The sequence below is a fragment of the Phyllobates terribilis genome, unplaced genomic scaffold (assembly GCF_046119375.1).
Source record: "Phyllobates terribilis strain yellow unplaced genomic scaffold, ASM4611937v1 Scaffold_5__5_contigs__length_657084704, whole genome shotgun sequence".
Classification (NCBI taxonomy): Eukaryota; Metazoa; Chordata; class Amphibia; order Anura; family Dendrobatidae; genus Phyllobates; species Phyllobates terribilis.
This window is the reverse complement of record NW_027362765.1, coordinates 372,425,850-372,438,441: the sequence shown is the minus strand read 5'-3', so window position 1 is coordinate 372,438,441 and position 12,592 is coordinate 372,425,850. Positions and strand designations below refer to the sequence as shown.

General features: G+C 42.7%; 1 pseudogene; it reads right to left on the bottom strand.

The window, feature by feature from the left end:
* LOC141271570 (uncharacterized) overlaps positions 1 to 12,592 on the bottom strand; it is a 175,014-nt pseudogene that overhangs the window by 122,904 nt on the left and 39,518 nt on the right.

Here is a 12,592-nt window from a genome sequence, read left to right as displayed (position 1 = left end):
AGACAGGAACTGACACTGGAACGAGATACAGGTAACGGGCCTGGGTACTCAGCCCCCAGGGTGGCGGAAACAGACTAGAAGTCACAGATACCGGTAACGGGCCTGGGTACTCAGCCCCCCGGGGTGGCGGAAACAGACAAGATACAGGACAGGACCTGGCAACTCAGTTGCACAGAGCACACTGAAAGAAAGCGTTGCTCAGGCACCTCCTACTGGGTGGAGAGGGTTTAAGTATCCAGTGACTCACAGCAATAGGCTGGGGACGCATTAGGACTGCGCACACTGTAACTTTAAGAATCAGGAAGTAACAGCGCCGCCGCCCTAAGCAATCAGACAAGAGACATGCACACAGCAAGTAATGGAGCAAAGTGTGCAGCCAGGACTGATAGGTAAGTTGGCGGTCTTGCATGGTGGGAGATGGTAAGCCATGCCAGCACACCGCCAGGGATGTTACAATAAATATGGGTATGCAGGGATTAGGACACTTAAATCTACATATACAGATATTCCATGTATATCTTGAGATCACGTATGTCAACCTACACGTACATCTCTTTGTTCAACTGCAACTCTATGCAAGGTCTGTAATCCGTGGTTTATTTTTAATGGTGGGAGTAGAAAGTAAGTCATCTTATCACATGCACTTTACATACAGATGGTTCTGATAGAGTAACTATCTGCTCTGCATCTTTTGACAAGTGACATGTCCTATCAGCACTGTCTGTACTAGCACATACAGATGCATTTTGATATACCAAGGTTAGTCAAATTCATTATGCTTAGGAGTGATTCAGGTGGATATCTGCTTATAATTGCAGAATTCTGTGCCTTAAGATCTTTATGCCCGGTTATTATTTCAGGGTATATATTATATTCTGTAACATATGTTGTAGCACATTGCACCATTGTTGTATGACCCATTGTTTTGCTATTTTATCATAGATTAGCAGAATGCGTTTATACGCGTCTGTTCATGATTATCTATGCGTGCCGCACGTGCGCATTGTTCATAGGTTAGAACTGCACATAGGTAGTAGTACGCTGCGCCATCTTACTATGACTCGTTTCATGTATATCTCATTATAGATCAGGATTACGTGCTTGGGCGCTTCTATTTCTGATTTTGCATGATTGCTGTGCATACGCCTTGTTGAGCATCAGCAGGGACATCTGTCTCCGTAAGGCCTACGCATCATCGTAGCTATCGGCGTATTCCTGCCCTCTGTACTACCGCGCATGCGCGTTGCTGGGTATTGGCAGAGACATCTACCCTCACTAGCGCAGCGCATCATAACACTTCCGCTAACAGACGGCCAAACCCCAGCCGTGACTGCTATGTACTTAATGAATGACTAGTAATATATTTGAGTTATTCCAGCTCCAAAAAGTTATATTAAAAAATTCCAGGTTTTTATTACATCATTTTAAAATCTGATGAGGTCACAAGGTACATGGAAATTCACATAGCAGCTAGAATTTTTCACTTCTTTTTTGCATTGATTCCACGTGTGACCACACGTTGTTCCTGGCTCCGACACGCTGAAATTCGTGGAGGGTGAGCTGACTTCCATTTGTTCTCTATTGTTATACTGATCTATTGTGTTTTGCACTCCTTTATGAGATGTGTTATATATGACTTTTCACCAAATAGCTAAGATTACTTCCCTATAAAGCAGATTTGTTACGAGATTTCACAATACATTCTTAATAAATCTCTTCAACCCGATGAGGCTGTTGTACTTACTTTGATAATTCAAGTCAGAATAGATTTCAAATGAGCATATTATGAGTCCAACCGGAGGTCAAAATCATTCTAATATTGGTTTTAAAAATCACTACACCAGCCTCTTCAGGTCTAAAAGATCTATTTAATAATGTTGCTGTTTATGTTGTGGAATTTGGTGACAAATCCACTTATAACAAATTGACCATAAAATTGTTGCTTCCAGTGGTGAAGTCGAATATGTGACTGTAATCTGCATTTACTGCTCACCTGAGCCGTTATCTGTAGGAGTCTCGTCTTTATATTGCCTCTTCTCCCCCCAGATGTCGATCTCCTCTTCTTTTATTATGGTTAGATCATTACTACTGTTCAGATCTTCATCCTGATCCAAAAGCTGTGAAATAAATATAGTGAAAATTACAGATACTTGAACACGTCACATGGAATGAGCAGAAAAGATTATTAAAGAGTTTTTCCACCCAAAAAAACAGTTATCCTCTATCTCTTAGTAAGGGGCCTAACTATGATCGATGGGGACGTTACTGCTGACCCCTCAAGCTGATCCCTAGACTGGGGCTCTGTAACCCCGAGATTGCAGCTGTATTGCCCCGTGACATGAGCATGCTTGGCCTCCACTCCATTCATTGTCTATGCAAATGGCAGAAATAGGCAAGCGCTGTACTCCGCACTCCCATTGACAATGAATGGGTAAGATTATGTCCGGGACAAACGTGCTCTTCTCTCCTCCTTACTAAAACAAGTGTGTTTTGTGAATTGTAGATATACTGAACGGTTTAATGTAAATAGCATAATGTGTACAGTTTTATGACTATTTTACATGTGGATGACCTGTATGTATTTTGATAATATTTTAATGTGTGTTAAGAAAGAGACAGCATAGGAATAAGACTAAGAAATAGTTAATATAGGTAGGAATGGGAAGTGTAGTGGGGGGCACTGTAGTTCAGGAAGTTAGATAGGTTCAGTACAGAAGTAGTTAATGTGTTCAGAGAACTCAACCCAGTTGGGAGGGGTAGGAGTAGATATAAGGGAAAGTATACTATTTCCTGGTTAGGGTGGTTGGAGATAGATGCAGAGTTAAGATAGTGACAGAGTGAGAGATTAGATGAAAGGCAGATTAGGCCAGTGGGCTGATCAGCACGGAAGAGTACAGAACTTTTGGAAGCAGCATGCAGACAGCCGCCACTAATTTCGGCGGTCCTTCCCAGGATATCTAGGGCCTACAACCCAAATTAGGTACGGAAGCGAGTGCCTTATTCATCTTCCAGAAGGTGAAGCCAGATGGGAAACCATGTCAGAGAAGTGGGCCAGAAAGCATGGAAGCTGAGGAGCCGGAAAGGGGATCTCAAGGGCCAGAGGTGCCATTAAACAAAGGAAGAGCTCAGGCTGAACAAATGGACAGAGTGGAAACATACTGTGATGTAACTGTGATTGAATACCAGATGTTAAGTAAAGCTGAACTGTTTAAAAAGGACAAAGAGTCTGTTTTGACTGTGTGATTGCATCTCGATCCGGAATCGTGGAGCAAGTGGAGTCCTCAGGATCAAAAGTGATTGTTATCCACTTTACACAGACCACAAAACAGACGGGACATTATTTACTTGTCGAGTGCCAGAGTGTGGGAGAACAACAGCCCCTGGCCCATGACTACCGCCCTATGCACCTTACAAATGGAGTGGAGGCTGAGCATGAGCACCTCCACTCCATTCAGGATGGGGTCATTGAGTCACATGCTCAGGCTTACAGAGCCCAAACTAAAGATCTATGATGGTCCCAGCATTCAGACAATGATCAGTAAGTCATGCACCATTCAGGAAATAATATTGATTTGGGAATATGTCTCTAATTAGCAGGACGACCAAAAATAACATTACAGCAAATAGCTGCAGGTCTCGTGTATAAATCCAACCTGTCGGTTCCTTATCCCAACCTAGTCCATAGCCAGAAAACTGTGAGAAGATCCAGACAACCTGTAATGTCTGTGGCCAGCCATGTATAAATCATTAAATAATGGAGATTGGCAGAACACAAGACCTGTACAGCCTTCTACACATCAGATTTCTACAATCTTCTCTCCACCTACCTGATGATCATTTGAACAGTCCTGCGGTCCGGGATGTCTCTCTGGCGTCGTCCTCTTACTGGTTCTTACTGTAGGAAACACATAAGGAAATTACTTCATTCTTTAGATATAATTAATTTATGGGTTGACCGCTTTGGGAAACTCTTTAACTACTTTTAGACTGCCCATAGATTTTATACATCCAGGCAGTCCACACTTTACCCTGCACTGATGTTCTAGAACATCAATGCAGTGTAGGCTGCTCACACAAGATCATTCAGTTATGCGGGAGGGGAACCGGCTGTCAGGCACAGCCGAACTTCCCAGAGAAAGAATAAACATGGTTTGTTACCATTATTTCCTTCTCGATCTCTGTATACAGTGTTGAACCATTGCTTGTATATACAGAACTTACTTCCTTCTCTAAACCCACTGAACATGTGATTATTGGGTGTAGGGAGAGAACAAGAGCTGCCGGGTCCTTGGAGACCGCTTCAGCTCTCCTATGTAGGAGGCTGAAATTACCCTGTAACTGGGTCTAATATACCAGCCCCAGTTACAGGGGAAATCAGCAATAAAAAGAATGTATTAAAATGCCCCTCCTCCCCCAGAGGACTTTTAAAACCTTCGGTGGGGCACATTGTGTAAAATAAATGAAAAGGTAAATAAATAAAAAAGCAGAAATAAAATATAAAAAAAGCATTAATAAAAAAATAAAAAGGCACCACCGGTCTGAATTGGTGTTTCCAGGACCTCCCACACTGGAAAAAGTATGCCTAACATATAAATATAAATTCCACTGAAACTGAAAGAACAATTTAAAATATTTGTAGTGGTCCTTTCTTGCCGTAAAAAAATGTGGAAAATAGCCACATTGTTCCTTCGTTTCTTAACATTTCCCACCCAATATCAGCAAAAAAAGAAAAAAAAATGTAAAAATTACATAAAAATTAAGCTTCAATTTATTCAAACGAGAACATTTTTTAGAGCCATTAAAATCGCATGTACGATGAAACCTGAAAATGTGCCTTGTCAGGAGGGAGGGAAAGTGGCCCAGTCATGAACTAGTTAAGAAATGTTTTGAATGTTACAAATGTACCAATTAGAAATTTTATCAGCAGTTCTGCTCTGTTTTCGCTCCTTCTTATGACAGTCATATCTTCTGATCACATGCTGCACCCGTCATTAATATGGAAGAGCATGTGACCATGATTGGCCGCAGTGGTGACCAAGAAACACATCACTGCTCCTGTTGCAGTTTTGATGGCCAAAGTCAAATGTCTCAGTGGACCATGGAATGAGTGTAGGGTTTAGTAAGGTTAATTTTACTTATTTTATATCCTTCTGACCTTTTTCTTTTAATTTTTCAGTAGCTTTAAAATTATCCTAAAGCGACCAACCCCTTTAACTGATCCGTGTATTTAGTCGGGTCTATTACCTGGTGATGTACGGGACCGGTGCTCCTCCATCATCACATCCTTGTACCGATCCTTGTGTCCTTCTAGATACTCCCACTCCTCCATGGAGAAGTAGACGGTGACGTCCTGACACCTTATAGGAATCTGACACATACCATGATACCGTCATCCCACGATCCCTTCATAGCGTCACTGTATAATGTCCCAGCATTCCCAGCAGTGTCACCTCTCCAGTCAGCAGCTCAATCATCTTGTAGGTCAGTTCTAGGATCTTCTGGTCATTGATGTCCTCATGTCTTCGGGGGTGCGGTGGAGGCCCCGTGATTGGGCTCAGGGTTCCTCCCCGTCCTTCAGACACAGGGGCCTGACAGTGCTTACTCTCACTAGAAGTCTTCTTCACCTCTGTGTAATCCTGTGTATGGGGAGATGCAGTAATAGATATCACTACAGATTTATTATTACCATAGATAGGAATGATGTCAGAGATTGTGATGACGTCACATCACCTCTCCAGTAATCTGGAAGAGTATCTCTAGGGTGATATTCAGTATACTCTCCGCCATCTTTCCGTCTCTGATTCTATCCATCCTTAACCGGTGAATCAGGATAATTCTCTTATATAGAAGATATCAGCATAGAGGATGCGATATTGTAGGGACCTGAATCGGAAGAAATGAGCAGATGTCAAATCCTAAAGATTTTTATATAATAATATAATTACTGGAGATAATAAGGGGAGACATTTACAGGGGTATTATGTTGTTAAGTGATAGTATATCATTGGACATATCTGTGGTGATATGACCTCTGGATCCTTCACTAATCCCTGAGAGTCACGGCTCTGATTCAGAACTGTGTCACCATCAAGGTAACTCCCAGCACAGACTACTGAAGGAAACTGCAGCTCGAAAAATTGTAAAGAGGGATGCAGCGCTACACCAGGGCTGTAACTGCCTTATTGTTAGGATCAGTAAGGGGTTGGACTACCATCAATTAATTAAAGGGTTGTCCATTTTATCTTTATTTTAACAGATGTGTTGGAGACATGTCCCCAACCCTGAAACGAAGCGTCATCAGTGACGTTTGTTTCAGGCTTACTGAGCATGTGTCAGTTGTTAATTCAGGTGTATGCTCAGTATGAGCTCCCTTCTGACTGTGATATTCTTTTCAATGCACAATGACAGTGCCCTCCCTCGCGGGCTCTAATGAGAAGTGACAAGCCTGCAAAAGTGAGCACTGTCAGTATGCATTGTAAGGAAAAAAGGCAGCGAGCATGGACCATCCCCGCCCCCCTAAAGTGATGTCTGATTTGGGGGAGGGGCTTGTCTCTGGTCTCCTTACTTGCCGGTTTAACTTTTTGGCCATAATTCCAAAAGAAATGTTTGGCGCAAAGCCAACACTGTGTATCATAAAGGAACACAATACCCACAGTAAAGCATGGTGGTGTCAGCATTATGCTTTATGGCTGTTTTTTGGAAGCTGGAACTGGGGTTTTAGTGATGGTCGATAGAATTATGAACAGTTCCAAATATCATTAAGTTTTGAAACAAAACCTTCTGTACTAAAAACATGAAGATGAAGAGGAATTTTACCTTCCAGCAGACAATGACACTAAGCGACCTCCAAATTAACATAAGAAAGGCTTCACCTGAAGAAGAGCAAAGTTTTGAAATTACTCAGCTAGAGCCCAGACCTGCTTAATCCAAGTGACAATCTGTGGGTGAACTGAAGATGGCGCTGTACACAGGAGGTGCCCCCACAATATGAAAGATGAAGAGCTACTGGGCCGTGGGGTACTTGGTAGCCGGGCCGGTCGATGCTGGGGGATGTCACAGTGGCAGTGACCTGGTCCGTGACCCAGGGCGGTCAATAAAAGGGGTTTTAAAGAAAAGGGAATATAGTTTTTATAGTTTAATGTTCGTGACGCCACTTGTGGTATACGGCTATATGGAGCCGCCGCTGCGGTGCAGATTCTCTGGAGCTGTTGGTAATGCAGCAGAGTTGGTTCAGCTCTCCACAGGTAGAGCTAAGCTCTAGGGCGGTGCTGTGGTGATTATAGATGAGGTAGATGTTGTTTTGCAGTGTAGTGCAGGGGATGGCACTGATAAAAATGCTAGGACACAGTAGGGTGCAGTCTTCAAGGTTTACTCACAGTTGTTAGACTCCAGGTCACCAGTACCGGTATGTGACCTCCCACGTCATCCTGTGTTCACCAAGGAAGGAGTTCAGCAATCCCTCAGGTAGTTCAAGGGCACTTAACGGGACTCCCTTCTGTGTGCCTTCCTCGGTCGTCTTGTAAAGGACATATCGATATTCATGCTATAGTTACTTTTATAGTTACTTCATTTTTGATTGCTTGCTTCTAAAATCATGTTATTATTACTCCTTGCATAGCATACATTCTTTTATTCTTTTCTCCTGCTTCACATGCAATTTTCTCACAAGAACCTTTTCTCTCAAGAACATTCTATGAAATACCCTGCTCCTGTTATCTAACTAGTCTGAGCCGGGATGTATAACCTTGTAACTTTCCATCATGTGCCGAACTAATGATAATATTCCGTAATAATTGTACTAACATTGGTTTAAGCCTGTAGTATGGCTGTAGATGATTGGCTATTGATATAATCAAAACAATATATAATGCTAACTAAAATAAACGGGATTAGAGATTCACCGAATCCTCCCATACAGAGCGCTGTCTCCGTCTGGTTCCCTGATTGCAATCAACCTTGTAACATAATAATTTGAAACTCACTTGGTCAACCGTGAAGGGTCATTGCTGCCCTCCCTTAACAGTCTTCCTGCGCTGGCTCTCACCCTCCTGCACTGCGCCTCGCAACCAATGTCCCAAGCCGGTAACCTCGGATCTTGGCGGGCAACCTGCAGTTCCCTAAATCCTGTGTGGCTACGTTTTCGGCAATTTAGCTGCGGCTGTGAGCAACTACACCCTAAAAGTGCAGAAGCCTCCGGTTTCCTAGCTGAGCCTGATAGTTCTCCACTAGTTTAGGGGCCGGTCCTCTCTGCGGCCTGATCCCTCCACGTCCTGGTAGATTCAGGCGCACAGGTGGCATCCGCACTTCCCATGCCCCTGGGATCCCTTCACTCCTGGAGCCTTCCTCTGCTCCCATCCTCTTTCACTCTTTCCTCCTGGGCCTCTCAACTCAGGCCCGCTCCTCCTGAGCAGAGCTCCTACAGAGCTCCTGCTCCCACTACTTCTCCTCTCAAGACTGATTCTTCTTGGTAGGATTTTTTTTTTACTTGACAAAAAACTGTCATTTTAACAGGGGTGTGTAGACTTTTTGTATCCACTATATATATCTATCAATCATTACAACTACGATCAAAAAAATCTGCGAGACCCTTGTAAAGCCATGACCTGTTTCTGTGGGGCCAGAGCCCTGCAAACCTCCTCCTGAGGGCATCACAGCTCTTCTTCTGATTAATAGGCCCGGTGCGACGTCATGTGTGCATCACTTCACAATGATGACATTATGTCTGGCCTACTAATCAGAAGATCCAGGGATGCGGCAGGTAGCAGAAGGTTCGCAGGGCTGTGGCCCTACAGCAGTGAACTATTGGTGTGACCGCTGGATCAGGGTCTAGCAAATCCTAATGAATGACTCTAGTTACAACCTGCAAAATTGAAAAAAATGAAAATGAGAGCAAAATAACGGAAAATTAGAAAAGTTTTAAAATAAAAGTAAAAATATTTTATGACACAATTGGAGTCAATTTTAAAAAAAAAAATATATATATACACTACCGTTCAAAAGTTTGGGGTCACGCAGACAATTTTGTGTTTTCCATGAAAACTCATACTTTTATTTATCAAATGAGTTGCAAAATGAATAGAAAATATAGTCCAGACATTGAGAAGGTTAGAAATATTGATTTTTATTTGAAAGAATAATTTTCTCCTTCAAACTTTGCTTTCATCAAAGAATGCTCCCTTTGCAGCAATTCCAGCATTGCAGACCTTTGGCATTCTAGCTGTTAATTTGCTGAGGTAATCTTGAGAAATTTCACCCCATGCTTCCTGAAGCCCCTCCCACAAGTTGGTTTGTTTGATGGGCACTTTTTGCAGACCATACGGTCAAGCTGCTCCCACAACAGCTCAATGGGGTTAAGATCTGGTGACTGCGCTGGCCACTCCATTACAGATAGAATACCAGCTGCCTGCTTCTTCCCTAAATAGTTCATGCATAATTTGGAGGTGTGCTTTGGGTCATTGTCCTGTTGTAGGATGAAATTGGCTCCAATCAAGCGCTGTTCACAGGGTATGGCATGGCGTTGCAAAATGGAGTGATAGCCTTCCTTATTCAAAATCCCATTTACCTTGTACAAATATCCCACTTTACCAGCATCAAAGCAACCCCAGACCATCACATTACCTCCACCATGCTTGACAGATGGCATCATGCACTCTTCCAGCATTTTTTTCAGTTGTTCTGCGTCTCACAAATGTTCTTCTGTGTGATCCAAACACCTCAAACTTTGATTTGTCTGTCCATAAAACTTTTTTCCAATCTTCCTCTGTCCAGTGTCTGTGCTCTTTTGCCCATATTAATCTTTTCCTTTTATTAGCCAGTCTCAGATATGGCTTTTTCTTTGCCACTTTGCCCTGAAGGCCAGCATCCCGGAGTCACCTCTTCACTGTAGACGTTGACACTTTCGTTTTGCCTGTACTATTTAATGAAGCTGCCAGTTGAGGAGCTGTGAGGCGTCGATTTCTCACACTAGAGACTCTAATGTACTTGTCTTGTTGCTCAGTTGTGCAGCGGGGCCTCCCACTTCTCTTTCTACTCTGGTTAGAGCCTGTTTGTGCTCTCCTCTGAAGGGAGTAATACACACCGGTGTAGGAAATCTTCAGTTTCTTGGCAATATCTCGCATGGAATAGCCTTCATTTCTAAGAACAAGAATAGACTGTCGAGTTTCACATGAAAGTTCTCTTTTTCTGGCCATTTTGAGAGTTTCATAGAACAAACAAATGTAATGCTCCAGATTCTCAACTAGCTCAATGGAAGGTCAATGTTATAGCTTCTCAAATCAGCCAAACCGTTTTCAGCTGGGCTAACATACTTGTGCAATGGTTTTCTAGGATTTTCTAAACATCCATTAGCCTTCTTACACAGTTAGCAAACACAATGTACCATTAAAACACTGGAGTGGTGGTTGTTGGAAATGTGCCTCTATATACCTATGTAGATATTGCAATAAAAACAAGACGTTTGCTGCTAGAATAGTCATTTACCACATTAACAATGTATAGAGTGTATTTCTGATTCATTTAATGTTAGCTTCATTGAAAAAAAATGTGCTTTTCTTTCAAAAATAATGAAATTTCTAAATGACCCCAAACTTTTGAACGGTAGTGTAAGTATTGCTAGTTTTTACCAATTCCCCCTCAAAATAAGCGTTATATGCACTTAAAAATGGCGCCATTCAAAAAAGAATAACATCAGCCCTCACACGGCAACATCGAAACAAAGTAAGAAAGGTGTGGCTGTTGGAATGCAATAATAAAAAAACAAACAAAAAAATAAAGTGCTTAGCTATAAGAAGCAGGCCGCTCGTGAAGGGGTTAATAGTGCCTGTACCCAGTAAGGCCTCGGCCCCACTATCAGTATTTGGTCAGTTTTTTTTCTCAGGAGTGGGTGATAAATGCAGAATTGGTGACTTGTTTCTATTCTACCTTTTCTCTGATCCTCACCTGGTTTTGGCTCCAACTCCTGAGAGAAAATACTGACCGAATACTGACCGAATACTGATAGTGGAGCTCCACAAAATGAATCTCAACATACCTCCTCCACCTGTAGAGCCTCACACTGGATATATGGCTGTTCTGTGCTTACAGGACCTGTGGTGATGTCACTGTCATGTGATCAATGTCACAGAGTCACATATGTGGGAGGAGTCAGATCACATGACCAGGAGGCTCAGTGCGCAGGACTGCTGTGCTGGTTGCCATGGTGCTGGGTCTCACTTTCCTTCTGCTGTTCCTATATCTCTTATATTCCTAGTTATACGTCATCTAATGTAAGCGTTATCATATCTGATAGTGATTAACCCCCTAAAGGACCCGTGTATTCTCACCCTCGCAACCTCACAATTTATTATTTTTTTTAATCATCTAATTTCAAAAGTTGTAACATTTTTTAGGGATTTCAATACTTTTCTCTTTACGACTTTTACCATATGGATTAATCAATTTCATACTTTGATTGATTGTTGTTTCACCTATATCAAATATGTTTATTTTTTCAAATTTTTATATTTGTGCTGGGCATAAAGGAAGGTCACAGTCTAAGGGCGCATTCAGACATCCATCCAAATCGGTCCGAGATCAGATGGCAATGCCCGGAGCATTCTATTGACCGTGTGTGTGTAATAGTGGGGAAGGACGTAGCCTTCCTTCGGCACTGATGTAGTTAAAGGAGAATGTTCCCGGAGTAATACCTCTCTGAACTGTTGTTAGGCCAAGCTAAGGGGTTAGCTGCAGTGGTCCTGTCAGTAGAGTAGAGGGGGAACTTTGTGCCATGATCAAGCCTCAAGTGTTTATAGAGCTTCTTCCTGACATAATTCCTTGTAGGCTGCAGTACTTGTAACCAGCCACAAGATGCCACTGTCCCGGGTGCAGATGTCAGGTTGGGTCTGCCAGCAGTATTGCAGACAGTGATGGGGTTAATTGTTGTGATGACAGCTCACAGAGGGTGGGCCCTCTAGGAAACCTGTGGTGAGTTCCCCAAAACAAGTCAGTAGAGTTAGGACAGTGAACCATACGGGCAGCCTGAGTATATGGTGGCTGCTAAGGTAGATGGGAGCTCCGTACCCTCAGACAGTGGGATCACCAGTGTGAAGATCTCCCTACGCAAGAGTCCTGTTAGCCAGCCAGAGAAACTCAACGGAGGTATTGAGGACCCGGGGAACTTCTAGTCTGCAGGTAGCAGAGGAAGACAGATAGGACTCCAGGTTAAGACATGGAGGAGATACTGTACAGACCAAAAGTTTGGACACACCTTCTCATTTAAAGATTTTTCTGCATTTTCATGACTATGAAAATTGTACATTCACACTGAAGGCATCAAAACTATGAATTAACACATGTGGAATTATATACTTAACAAAAAAGTGTGAAACAACTGAAAATATGTCTTATATTCTAGGTTTTTCAAAGTAGCCACCTTTTGCTTTGATGACTGCTTTGCACACTCTTGGCATTCTTTTGATGAGCTTCAAGAGGTAGTCACCGGAAATGGTCTTCCAACAATCTTGACAGAGTTCCCAGAGATGCTTAGCACTTGTTGGCCCTTTTGCCTTCACTCTGCGGTCCAGCTCACCCCAAACCATCTCGATTGGGTTCAGGT